At 37.3% G+C, this 13,559-nt stretch overlaps 1 non-coding gene across 1 annotated transcript; it reads right to left on the bottom strand.

Annotated features, from left to right (window-relative positions):
- Positions 1-244: 244 nt before the first annotated feature.
- On the bottom strand, positions 245-317 carry TRNAA-UGC (transfer RNA alanine (anticodon UGC)). Its single transcript has one exon. It is a non-coding gene; the product is annotated as a tRNA-Ala (tRNA).
- Between the last annotated feature and the right edge of the window lie 13,242 nt (positions 318-13,559).

Raw genomic sequence — 13,559 nt, 5'->3', positions numbered from 1 at the left:
TGATCCAATGCATAAGAGTTGAGGTGTATATATATATATATATATATGTATTAAGGATGTTTGTGCACATGTTTTCACCATCTCTACAATCGCATCGTTGTTCTTAACGCCACACCAAAAAAGCAATCTTTACGCGCCTCTACGAAAGGCCAAAGAGAAAACATGGATCACAAACGTAAAAGAGGTTAAAAAAAGAGGATGAGCAGTATACCAAAAGAGAAGGAGTTTGAGAGGAAACGGCTCGTGGAGATGACGGGCATCGATCCCGCTACCTATCGCATGCAAAGCGATCGCTCTACCATTTGAGCTACATCCCCTACTTGGAAAACATTTTGGCACAGTTTTGCTATTTTTGGCAAAACTGTCCGATAATTAAAAGGTTAGTTTAACTATATCACCGTCATGTTTTATCAAACATAAATTAACCATACTGTTGCGATTAGAAGTACTGGTGCTGATATGGTATTACAGTTAGCGTTACCAGATGGATTGATTACCTTGAGCATGCATGCCTTGGTTCTTGCCATTCCCCTTTATCGACGAGGTGATTCCTTAGTTTGCCTTGGTTACAAACGCCACAATCCGAGTATATGCAAAATAGAATTATCTTCTTGGTCGTCTTAAATCTATGTGTTTAATAACAAACCTTGCATCGTTGGCTTCTCATAGGGATCTTAAAATATTAGTTAGGTTAAAGGGGTTAGCAGTACGGCACCTACCAACAACCCTTCCATTAGTGGCGTGTGAGGGGGCAACTACAACTTTATGGGCACCCTCACCCTACTCATTGTCCTTAAGATGAACTAAAAGCTGCAATAATAGGGAGAAGGTGTGGAAGGACTTTCTTGATATTGCTTGAACCTACAAGTACTTGTGATATTGATGTTTCTTGCTTGATATTGGTGCGAATGGTATTGCTATGCAAGAACTATTGCTTTCCATGAATATATAGTGCAAAATGCTACATGAGTAACATATAATACGTATGGTGGAGAGTTAGCACAATTCTCTTTGAAAGTAAGGGGTTGCACCATCTCTCCATTTACCAAAGAGCACATTATCCTAATATGTATGTTGTCCACACACGTACTTGGTTTTGTGCTTCTTTTTTCCTCAATCATGTGTACATCCTCCCTCTTCTATGTAGACCCTTCCTCTTCTCTTTCTAAGAAGCAATGAGGAACCTAATAGCCTATCAATCATAAGCTTTTCATATGCAACAAGGCCTATGGTGTTTGGTTGCATTTGGTGTAGTATCCATGGAGCTTTCTCTCTGGTAATAGGAATGCTATGTTATTGATGGGCCTTTATGATGTGTTCTACTTGGTGGTGTGATCAGCTAACAAGAAGACTATGTTATTGATGGGTCTTTATGATGTGTTCTACTTGGGGTTGTGATCATGTGAGCTTCAACATCAAAGTATGCTTTCATGTGTCATAAGCTTTATCATGGGCTAGGATGTGCATGTATCTCCTCACCTTCACCTTCATGTTCCTTATTTCTTTGATCTACCAAGGAGCCTAACAAGGGCTCCATGGCTTACTATGTCCTACTATGCTAATCTTTCATGTCTTAAAGGTTGAAAGGTTGATGCATCTCTCTCCCTTGACTTATATCTTTCTAAGCAACCACATGTAAGACCAATTTAGGGAAAATTTGGCGTGCATTCAAGATGTTGGCACTCTGGTCTTCTGTCAAATCACATAGTCAAGAGTTTTGATTTTGAGATCTCCTAGATGAAGAGAGGCTAGAAAATGTAGTTGGATTTTTCAAGGCTTGCGTCTTGAGCGTAAGGGACTAGCAATTTTCAACTATCTATTTTATAGTTCACCATGTTAGAAATGAATTTTGATACCGCATATTTGTTAGGACTTAGGGTGCTATGGGCTCTGTAGTAGGAGGAAATGTGCCCTCTATGCAATAGACATCTTGTGATCTCACACCATGTCTCATGTTAGATTAATCCATGACGAATGTTCTCATTGATTGCTTCTATAGTTTTGCTACAGAAGTGGATAGCTTTGCAATAGCATCGTGTTCTTTTAAAGAACACACTGGTGAGAGTACCAACATCCATCTATCAATGAATGTTATTGTCCTCATCCTCATGTGATGATGGCAAGCTCATGATGATTGATATTGTATGAGCTGTTGGTGCCACTTACATGATGGCAAGCTCGTTGCTGCACTAGGCCTTCGCCTGAGCCCTGGATCTGGAAGATGCCCCAGGCTTGCGACTCGTAAATCGTGGTCGAGACTGGTAGATCGCACGCTTGCCACCACAATTACCTGCATGGAGAGCAGTCTGTGTATGGCTGTACTGTCTACGTCAAGCAAGCACATTAGCGCTTCCTCCATGTCGGTTCTCGAGCAATGGGACAGTAGGTGACAGCAAAAGCTCCTTCGAATCAGCCATGCCTTCAATAATAGTTCATCAAAGCTGCATGATGGCATTGTTTAGGTCGCCTCACCTTGTAATGTGGTAGCTATGTTGTTGTATATGGTGCAATCGAGCAAGTATTCAACCTCATCTCTTCATCATGCTTGATACTTAGGGGATGTCTAAGAGAGTCCATAAGGTGTCAATTGATCCTTTTGGCTTTGAGGCTCAATTTCAAGATTGAGTGGTTGAGCCTCAAGTGGAGCCTACAGGCTTTAATGCTTAGCTTTACACCTCTAAGGCTCAATTTGGAAATTGAGCCGTGATGCTCCAAACTCAATTGTGATGTTGGGTCTTAATTGAGATTTTTTAAATACTTGGTTGAACCTTAAGGCCAAAACTAAAGTCTAAGCCTCAACCGAAGTCTAGAGACTCTAATGCTTAGCATTAACCCTTTAAGGCTCAATTTTAAAATTGAGCATCGAGCCTTCAAACAAAGTTGTGATATTGAGAATTGAGTGAGACTTGATTGATCATTGAGGCTAAATCTAAAGATTGAGACTTGAGAATCTAAGTTGTGAAACAAATTGAGCCTTAAGGCACTAAGGCTCTGTTGTAAGATTGACCCTTGAGCATTCTTGAGGGTCAATCCTATCTAATTGAGCCTTAAGGCACTAAGGCTCCATTGTAAGATTGACCCTTGAGCATTCTTGAGGCTCAATCCTATCTAATTCCTAGTCTTGAGATTAAGCATCATGCAACCGCTATTGTCTTGTTGTGACAGCTGGCATGAGGTTGAAATTGTGTGTTTGCATTTGTGTTTCACGACAAATTTCATCATAGTTTTAAGGGGTTAAGAAAGTTGTCATATTAAGGTTCACATAGTATAATTGATCCTCATGCCCACTTGACCAAAGGTACTTGCAAGTCTATTGGATCAAACTTGTGATTCAATCTCATGTATTCAATAAGGTTGAAATGATATTCCAACTGTGTAGTTTTCTCTATGTCGTTTATCCTAAAGATTCATAACTTGAAATGACATTGCATATGACCAGCTAAATCAATGTACAACATGATACTGTGATTCTTAATCTAATATTTCTATCAAATGCCCCATTATAACTCTATAAATCATCTTATTTATTGATCTTACATGACATAAAGTACCAACTAATTTTGGTAGAAAGTACTAAAAATCAATATATATGTAACAACTATTGATACGATATTTCGAGTTCATGTATAAAATGGCACGAATGAGTGCCAAATTGCCTAAATTCGTCTTATGTAAAAGAAAAGCATAGCCCCCTATATTCCCAACCTTACAAAAAATAGTAGTTGATGAATCAATATTCATGTGTCATTGTTTCTCCTATACTTTTTTGCACACATGGGCAATCTACCTTGAAGCTACCTTGGGATTACATCCCCTCCATGTGATGCATCCACATGGTTTATTGAGCCTAGTGCCATTAGGAAAAAAAATGAACTCACAAATGGGCCTTTTAGCCCCCCCCTTCTCTCCTCCTTAAAACAAGGAAAAGAGGAGAGAATAATAGTAAAATAATCCTCTTATCTCTCCACTTTTGCAATCTCGTTTTGCCTTTTTTATATTATCTACAAAGATATACTCAGATTCCTTCTCTCTCCTCATTCAAAAAGTCTTTTTCAACCAAAATTTATATTAAAAAATGAGTTAGTTACGGGAGTGTGGTGCTTTGTTTTCAATGCAAAATGATTAGTAGATATGAGGTAATTGATTTTTTAATCGAGAACAAGGAAAATGAAATTTCGAAAGTTCCTTTTAAGATATTTTGGGGATTTTTTATATTTTGGCTTTTGGTTTTAAAAAAAACAACTGGTCAAATTTCGTGTTTTTTGGAAATGTTTTTGGAGGTAAAATAGAAATGTCTAAAATACGAAAAGTCTTGGAAATCCCTACCCTCTGAGCTATTTTCCCCCATATTTATACTTTCTCATGGCTCTATTGTGACCTCTTCTCTGTGTTTATGCAACCTTCATTAATAAAGTGAATTACTTACACCCTCCTTTCCATTGGCACCTTTCCACTCTACCTCCTGTGACAACCAAGTAGGCTTCTGATGCCAGAAGGCATATTCCACGGTGGATTTCGTGAGGTTTTGCGGTGAATTCCGTAAAATTTTATTACCGGGGCTCATACACAAGGTGGATTCTTTGTGCAAAAAGTTGATGGGGACGCATATCCTTTTCGGGCGTTTTGTTAATTTATTGTGTAAGTGGGTGATTCCATAGCGGGTGATTCCACAAAATACATATTTAATTAATAAACATTTATGAGTTTAGAGTGGGTACTTGTAATAAATTAAGGTTAGGATTGAGTTCTAACCAATTTATTTTTGTGGCTGAAGACTGCTAGGTATTCACTTTTATCGGTTTAATTGTATTATTTTTCTAACAATTGTGAATGCTTCAGTTGATGTGTAGAGCAAGCAACGGTGGCATTGGGAAGCATTGGAGGATAGTGTGTATTCAAATTATCATCAATTTTTGATGGGCGCATATCTTAGGCATGGTGCCCATATTTTGTCGCGCTTATTTACTAAAGCGCTTGATATTTAATTATTACTTTTATATGCGCATGGGTGCACGATTTAAATATTTGTATTGGACATTGTATTTGGGTACTGCCTGACTTCTTGGACACCCAATAGCTTTAATTCTTTAGTGGCACAAAAGCAAACACAAAAGCTAAAGCGTGCTAATTGTAAATTGGGCTATTTTTTGAGCTTGAAGATGAATAATATATAAAATACATGCTTTGTGGAGCGCTCACACAAGGGATGGGGGGAGATTGCACCCAATTAGTCTCTTGCTTCATGTCATAGAAGCTTTCTTCATTGTTTTTTGTGCAAAAAGTAGAGTTCTTTTGTTCTTGGGGACCTTCTGAGGCTCACTAGGCACGCATACGGCGTCCGATCTGTGCACCAGTGGTATTAGAGCGAAGCTGAGATCGAGAGCTTCCAATCGCTTACCATATCATGCGAAGGCGGAGCTCCTGGAATTATCGAGCTCTACAATCAGTCTCGTAGCAAACGGTCGATACCAACGTGTTTCTGGCAGTGAAGAACCCCTTGCTGTACACTTAGATCGCGAGGAACCAGCCTCTGCAGGCGAAGGACCACGCGGGAAGATCCTTCATGAAGTCGTTGGTTTTTTCTTCATAGATAAGAAATTCTTCACCATAGTTTTTCAAGCTTTAAAGATAAGCTATAAGGGTTCAAAAGAAGCTTATTAAAAAGCTTCATAACCCATTTTAACCCGTCGGCCCGGCGGCAACATGTACTGCCAGTTGCCGAATTGGGCGAGAACATCCTGAAGTCCTCTAATCCAAGCTCAGTCATAAAAGACTAAAACTCCAATTACTCCAAGTCATTAAGGTCCTAACTTCAATTTTCAACAACTATCATAAAGGCAGTTCATACTCAGCAGCTCACGAATCAATTTACTACCCTCTAGAAGCCCCTGTTCACACCTGTGAACTGACAGAAGCAGATTACAACAAACAATTGTCAACACGCAGTCTATACGCAAAATTATTTTCTTGGAAGACGATTGTGACATCGAATTTCTCAATCGTAAAGGAGAAATACTACTAGAGTCAAACTAATATATATATATATATATATGCAAGCCTTGTAAACCCGCCTTTGAGCTACGCTCATCCCGCTTACAAGGTTTCGAGTGTGTGAGGTCTTTTGGAATTTTGCAGGATGATTTATCAAACCATGAAAAATTTTATGGCTGAAGGTGATCTACCCGAACCAACAATGGAGTAAAAGTTGGATTTGATTATGATGCAGCTTTAAGAAGAACGAATAGCACGACAAGCTTTGCAAGCTCAATTGGCCAATCTACAACGATAAACCATTGACCAAGATGGATCACAACTTGAAGATCTTATACGACGTACTATCGATGTAACACTTGAAGCCCAATATAAAGAAACAAAGATAAGTAAAAGAAATTTCAAATTCCGTACTTTCAATGGATCACACGATGGATAGACTGTCCTTGCTTTTATCAGTCAATTTGATGATTATTTCCATGAAGAATCATATGCTGAGAAAGACAAAATTAAATATGTCACTAACCATTTAGTTGACAGAGCATCCTTATGGTGGACTGTGGTCCGCAAAAGCGTTGATTGTCCCACTACTTGGGAGACTTTCCAAAAGAAAATTTTTCAAAATTTTCTTCCACCTCAGTTCTACGAAAAAGCAATCAAACAATGGGATCTTCTACAACAAAGGGATCGCAAACCTATTTCACAATATACTGAACGTTCCTGGAATGCTCTATTGCAACTACGAATGCTCGAAGATGTACCTGAAGCAACTCATAAATGCAAGTTTATGTCTGGTCTACTTAGACATTTTTATGCGGAGGTCAATATATTCAAGCCAACAACCCTTGAGGATGCAATTTCCTTGGCCTATGACACTGAAGACAAAATTCACGGACGAGATAAGCAACCACAACAATTTCTAACTAATGGTAACTTTGGTTCCAAACAATTCAATTCAAATTTTTGAAGATTCAATCAAAGTCGTTTTCTTCCATCTTCATTCCGTAAATCTTGGACACGACCACCTACTTTGCCATCAAACACAAATCCAAACTCTAAGCCATCTCTTCAGTCAAATCCCAACATTCCTAAACTTCCTGCCATTACCAATAACGTATCCAAAACAAAACCCATAATTTGTTACAAATGTCATCAACCTGGACATCTAACAGCCAATTGTCAATCTAAAAAGCCATCCATTCATATCAATTATTTGGGAGCAATAGAAGATGAAGATTGTGAAGAGATGCCGAATTTTACGGAAGATGATGACGACATTGGTACTACTTCTGATACTTTGCCAAGTATGCCAACTCCCCATTCCTTATTAACAATGAAATGTTTTGTACATGGTAAAGAAAAGACTATTTTACATGATGATGGGAGCACACATGACTTTATTTCTGCAAAATTGGTCAAAGAATTGAATTTACATACTGTTTCTACACATTATCGCATCAAGGCTGCATTCCTATGTACGAGATATAATGGAACACAAGAGGTGCATAATTTAGAAATTAAAATTGGTGATTATACTGAACGAAAAAATTTCTTAGTTGTACCTTTGCAGTCTAGTGACATTATCTTAGGAATGCCTCATCATCATCAATACAATCCTGATATAGATTATTCTACGCATTCAATTAAAATTTATTTTCAAGGAAAACAAATCACACTACATGGTATGCATGCTTCCAATAATTTTCCATTGCTTACTCATACTCAGGCTAAACGTGCATTACGTAAAAGTAGCAAATCCTATTTAATATGGGTGAATGAAATTCAAGCTAAAGAAAACCAGATGCATCCTAGGCATGCACAATTTTTTTCCCAATTCCAAGATTGTTTTGCTGCTGATTTACCACCTGGATTACCACCTGCATGTCCTGAAGATCATAAGATAGATTTAATTCCTGGAACACAACCACCATGTAAAGCACCATATAGACATAACCAAATTGAACAAAAAAAAATTCAAAACCAAATAGACGAATTGCTTAACAGAGGATTAATTAGACCTACTAGTTCTCCATTTGGTACATATGTCTTATTAGTGAAGAAGAAAAATAATACCTATCGCATGTGCATTGATTATCGTGCCCTAAATAAAATTACTGTTAAGAATAGATACCCGATTCCTAGGGTAGATGATCTTATGGATAAGCTACAAGGATCTGCCATATTTAGTAAGATAGATCTTAAATCTGGATATCATCAAGTAAGATTGGATAAATCTGATATATTCAAAACTGCATTTAGAACACAATTTGGACACTATGAATTCTTGGTTATGCCTTTCGGTTTAACTAATGCACCAGCCACATTCAGTCATATGATGAATCGTATATTTTTGAAACATCAACATTGTGTCATTGTTTTCTTTGACAACATATTAGTTTTCACTAAAAATGAGAATGAGCATTATGAACATTTGTCTTTAGTTTTTAAGTTAGTAAAAGAAAATCAATTATATGCTAATCCAGAAAAGAGTGAATTCTTCCAAACAAAAATCGAATATCTAGGACATATTATTTAATCAGAAGGTATTAAAGTCGACCCTAAAAAAATAGAAGTAATCTTAAATTGGCCGATACCCAAAAATGTGCATGAATTACGTTCTTTTCTAGGTCTTGCTAGCTTTTACAGAAAATTTGTGAGGAATTTTTCATTACTTGCATTACCTTTGACAAAACTCTTAAAGAAGGGTATCGTGTATAATTGGTCTGACAATCAACAAAAGTCCTTTGATTTGCTGAAACATGCTTTAACTCATGCTCCTGTATTACAATTACCTGACTTCAATAGACCATTCTTTTTAGTAGTTACCGATGCTAGTGGATCTGGAATAGGAGCAGTCCTTATCCAAGATTCTCATCCCATAGCTTACTCTAGCTGCAAACTCAAACCATCTAAACTTAAATATTCTACCTATGACAAGGAATTGCTAGCCATAGTACAAGCCTTACGTCAATGGAAACATCATTTAATGGGATCTGAATTCATGATCAAAACTGACCAACAAAGCATTAGACATCTTCTTAGTCAACCACAAATATCTGACCGACACATTAAATGGGCTACTTTTATTCAAATTTTTCATCCCCTTATACAATATCAACCTGGAAAAGAGAATGTTGTTGCTGATGCTTTGAGTAGAAGACCGACAATTCACATTATTTAATTGATATCATTTGATTCCCTTATCCCTATGAAAGATACTTATCACTAAGATCCTACTTTTCAAGCTGATTGGAATAAACTAGTTGCAAATAATTGGATTCCTATTGATTCATTGTCTTACGCTAATGGATTTATGTTTTATGAAAAAAGATTATGTGTGACTGTTCCATTTCGATCATTTGTTTTGCATAAAATTCATTGTCCCCCATATCAAGGTCATAGAGGAATTATATCTACTTTGCGTACATTGATTGAAGATTTTTATTGGCCACATATGGACACTGATGTATCTAATTTTGTATCTGAATGCCTAATTTGTCAACGAGTAAAAAGACACCATGGTAAACAATATGGTTTACTAATGCCATTATCCATTCCATCACGACCATGGGAACATATTTCAATGGATTTTATAATTGGTCTACCTAACACTAAAGCTAATCATGATATGATTTGGACTGTTGTAGACAGGTTTAGCAAACAAGCATATTTTATTCCATATAAGAAAACCTTAACTGCATCTCAAGTTGCTCAATTGTTTTTGAAAACTATTTTCACTAACCATGGTTTACCAAAAGTCATTATTTCTTATCGTGATTCTAGATTCTGCAATAATTTTTGGATTACTTTGTTTGTTAACTTAGGAACAAAGATTGATTTTTTATCTGCATTTCATCCTGAAACAAATGGTCAAACAAAAGCTACTAACAGTACTATTTTAGATCTTTTGCGTGCTTACACAATTTCAAAACCACACACATGGGATATATATCTACATTTACTTCAGTTTGCATATAATAACACACTACATACAGCTACAAAGAATCCACCTTGTGTATGAGCCTCAGTAATAAAATTTTACGGAATCCACCGCAAAACCTCACGGAATCCACCGTGGAATATGCCTCTTGGCATCATACCCTTTGTGGTGGATTCCGTAAAATTTTATTACCGGGGCTCATACACAAGGTGGATTCTTTGTGCGAAAAGTCCATGGGGACGCCTATCCTTTTCGGGCATTTTGTTAATTTAATGTGTAAGTGGGTGATTCCATAGCGAGTGATTCTGCAAAATACATATTTAAATTAATAAACGTTTATGAGTTTAGAGTGTGCACTCGTAATAAATTAAGGTTAGGATTGAGTTCTAACCAATTTATTTTTGTAGTTGAAGACTGCTAGGTATTCACTTTTGTCGGTTTAATTATATTATTTTTCTAACAATTGTGAATGCTTCAGTTGATGTGTAGAGCAAGCAGCGGTGGCATTGGGAAGTATTGGAGGATAGCGTGTATTCAAATTATCATCAATTTTTTATGGGCGCATATCTTAGGCATGGCGCCCATATTTTGTCGCACTTATTTACTAAAGTGCTTGATATTTAATTATTACTTTTGTATACGCATGGACGCACACTATAAATATTTGTATTGGACATTGTATTTGGGTACTGCCTGACTTCTTGGGCGCCCAATAGCTTTAATTCTTTAGTGGCACAAAAGCAAACACAAAAGCTAAAGCGTGCTAATTGTAAATTGGGCTATTTTTTGAGCTTGAAGATGAATAATATATAAAATATATGCTTTGTGGAGCGCTCACACAAGGCATGGGGGGAGATTGCACCCAATTAGTCTCTTGCTTCATGTCGTGCAAGCTTTCTTCATTGTTTTTTGTGCAAAAAGTAGAGTTCTTTTGTTCTTGGGGACCTTCTGACGCTCACTACGCGCACATACGGCGTCTTATCTGTGCACCAACTTCCCATTTCTATTAATAGTAAAATGAATACATGAAAGAAGGAGATGCATATTGAGGTAGAGATTGAATATGCCCCATTATTCAAAAGAACCCAGCGTACCAATGTCAGCCCTCAAGTTTTGTAGAGTTACAGGCAAACGGGATTGAAACATGTGGATTTGTGGGTTGATGGGGGAATCTACCCAATTGACCTCTTAAACAATAAACCTCCAACTTTCTCAGGAATCACAAATTTGCTGAAGTATGTGTGCGAGGGTGAAAATGGGTTGCTCGTTTATACTAGGCGACTCAATGATCAAGCATTCAAAGTATTTACAATGTGCTAAGCAACCATAAAAACTTGCCATGATGTAATCACTACACATCAACTTCATATACAATAGCTCATAGGACAAGTGGTACAGCTGAATGACACTATAATTCAACAAAAAAATCAAATTATTTCAATGCATGACACTATCCATGACATTGGTATCTCATATGCAGAGGCAAAGGCACGGTTGGATGACTTGAAAAAGATCAATATCAAGCTAACACAGGGGTGCAAACGAAAGAATAAGCCAATCAATGAGTTAATTGTGAATAGCGGCCAGTGGAAGTGATGTATCAAAGCATGTAAGGTAGCTCAGAAAGAGAACCTAGGTGAGGGTGAGGTTGGATCGTATATTAGTAGATTGCTGAAGGCAAGTACATTGGAAAACGCTTTGAGCAATCCTAAGTTTAAGGCTGTGAAGGAAAAGGTGATTGAGTGCACATTAAAAGATGTGTCAAATGAGTTCTCAGCTATGGATGCACAATCTATTTGTGATAGGGTCGGTATTAGCACAACAACTTACTGAAATATATTCAAAGGTGTGAAGGCTGGGTTTGGTCCTGTGTTGAACACAAATATAATTGTGCCTCTTCCTCAACCTTCAAAGTTAATAGAGGCTCGATGGCAACTTAATACAAAGGTTTTGGAGCTGATAGGAGATCCCATGCATGTTCAATGCATGGAAACACTAAAGGTTGGGACCAAAAATACATATGAGATGAAGTTCAACGAACTCAACAATTACTATTTAGATTTGTACAAAATGCAGTCAACAATGGTAATATACTACAATATGTATGTTGAGGATTGTAATGGTAAATTGCAATTTGTTATAAAACTAGATGAAAGTGAGATCTTCAAAGGAGTAAATCTTGAAAGAGTTAGTGTAACTCTGATTAATAGAGCTTTACAATTTGACAAGAACAACCCAGGGAACTTTAGTGTTCAATCCGAGCACCATGTGTGGTGGCTCGTTGCATTTGAAGTTCTTAAGGAAACATTTGAGGTGCTGTAGATGTTCTTTATGCACACAAGCATTCCAAGCATCATCAATCGTCGGGAACATGGTGAGATGCTCTTGGTTGAAGGGTATGGTAAATACTTGGTTGAATGGCATCTTACAGGAGACTTAAAAACTTTAATATGCATGTGTGGAATCTCCAATGGTGCAAATACAAGGAATCCATGCCTATATTGCTTGAGAAAGAGGGTGGAAGGAAAGGATGGAAAGAAGAACTGGCAAAGGGTGACAAGTGTTGCACTGATGCGCAATAGAGAAGATCCCACTTGGAAGCCCATCTTCAACATTCCATTGGATTGTATTCACATTTGTTCATTGCATGCTTTTGTCAGAATCATGGAGAAACTTGTATATGAATACATTTGCTTTGCTTATAGGATGCAACTAGAAAAAGAAGCCATTGCAATGTGTAGGAATGTGAAGTGAGTGCTATCAGAAATTGGGATACACAAGCATCAAGTGATGATTGAAAAATATAAGAAGAGATCAGGAAAATCTGGTAACTTGCCAAAAAAGCCTTGCTTTGGAAGAGAAAAGGCTAGGAAGTTTCTCTCAACACCCATCAATGAGGAAGGGAATGTCATGGTTCGTAGGCCGCAAGACTACGATGGGTGGAAAAAGTTACATTTTGCAATTCCTGATCAAAGTAATGGAGGAAAAACAAGGTTGGCCAAAGCTAAGATTTGGATAAGTCTTAAAAAATTGGCTCCCTTACTTCGCAAAATTGTGTTTAACAATGAAGATAAGCAAGAATTTATCAATGATATGCATAGCTACTACAAAAAAATGGTGGAAGCGTGGGGCAAAAGCTCTATTACACATTACATGGTGCGTAGTAAGTTAATATTTTAAAATTATATGAATTGTATAAACTGTTAAGCATAGTTTTACTCATGTGTGATATGTGACTTTGTAGCATATCCTTGAAGCACATGGGCCATACTTTGCAGAAAAGGGAAGCATTGAAATTTGGTCCACACAAGGGATGGAAAATTCACATTGGATAGCATGTAGTGCATACCAAAGAAAAACTGATCATGGTGGAGGGGTGAATGGTAACAATCCAATGATCCAATTGCTATCTTGGTGGTATAGGATTATAGTAGTAGATGAAGCTAAACTCTCGCAAAAGAGAGCAAATGAAAGTGTTGATGAATCGGCTACAAACATGATGGAATCACATCATGTCACTAAAAGAGTGTGTTATGAAGCCTCAAGTGCCAAAGAAAACCATGCCAAGTGGCTAAAAACAAGGCTTCGACAAGGTAACAAATGGTTTTAAAGAGAGCTAAGATAGTAA

The sequence above is a fragment of the Lygodium microphyllum genome, chromosome 26 (assembly GCF_053477565.2).
Source record: "Lygodium microphyllum isolate KBCC chromosome 26, Lygodium_microphyllum_v1.1.10, whole genome shotgun sequence".
In the NCBI taxonomy this organism is placed as follows: Eukaryota; Viridiplantae; Streptophyta; class Polypodiopsida; order Schizaeales; family Lygodiaceae; genus Lygodium; species Lygodium microphyllum.
This window is presented reverse-complemented; position numbering and strand designations above follow the sequence as displayed.